Consider the following 940-nt stretch of genomic DNA (forward strand, 5'->3'; position numbering starts at 1 on the left):
ACAAAAACATTCTTGTTGAAGCAGATTCTGAACCTGAATGGACTCTGAAGAAGAAACTAAGAGAAGCTAAAATACAACAATCCAGAGAAAACCTTACAGAAATTTTTGAAAAAGAAGAGGAGATGGCAGCCGAAAATAATGACAACAACAATAATACAAGGAGGATGCTTGGTAATTATACTACATCTACTTCCAATTTTTATGGAAGAAGCATCTCAATCCCTGCTATTGGAGCAAACAATTTTGAGCTGAAGCCTCAACTAGTTGCTCTGATGCAACAAAACTGCAAGTTTCATGGACTTCCATCAGAAGATCCCTATCAGTTTTTAACTGAGTTCTTGCAAATCTGTGATACTGTTAAGACTAATGGTGTAGATCCTGAAGTCTACAGGCTCATGCTTTTCCCTTTTGGGATAAGCTGGTCACGACCTTCTTGGCCAAGTTCTTTCCTCCTTAAAAGCTGAGCAAGCTTAGAGGGGATGTTTAGACCTTCAGGCAAAAAGATGGTGAATTCCTCTATGAAGTTTGGGAAAGATACAAGCAGTTGACCAAAAAGTGTCCTTCTGACATGCTTTCAGAGTGGACCATTTTGGATATATTCTATGATGGTCTATCTGAGTTCTCTAAGATGTCACTGGACCATCCTGCAGGTGGATCCATTCACCTAAAGAAAACGCCTGCAGAAGCTCAAGAACTCATTGACATGGTTGCAAATAACCAATTCATGTACACCTCTGAGAGGAATCCTGTGAGTAATGGGATGCCTCAGAGGAAGGGAGTTCTTGAAATTGATACTCTGAATGCCATATTGGCTCAGAACAAAATGTTGACTCAGCAAGTCAACATGATATCTCAGAGTCTGAATGGATTACAAAATGCATCCAACAGTACTAAAGAAGCATCTTCTGAAGAAGAAGCTTATGATCCTGAGACCCTGCAA

General features: G+C 39.9%; 1 non-coding gene across 1 annotated transcript; it reads right to left on the reverse strand.

Moving 5' to 3' along the window:
- Positions 1 to 466: 466 nt before the first annotated feature.
- Positions 467 to 574, reverse strand: LOC127747100 (small nucleolar RNA R71). The gene has a single exon (XR_008008903.1). It is a non-coding gene; the product is annotated as a small nucleolar RNA R71 (small nucleolar RNA).
- Between the last annotated feature and the right edge of the window lie 366 nt (positions 575 to 940).

Source organism: Arachis duranensis, chromosome 4 (genome assembly GCF_000817695.3).
Source record: "Arachis duranensis cultivar V14167 chromosome 4, aradu.V14167.gnm2.J7QH, whole genome shotgun sequence".
Lineage (NCBI taxonomy): Eukaryota > Viridiplantae > Streptophyta > Magnoliopsida > Fabales > Fabaceae > Arachis > Arachis duranensis.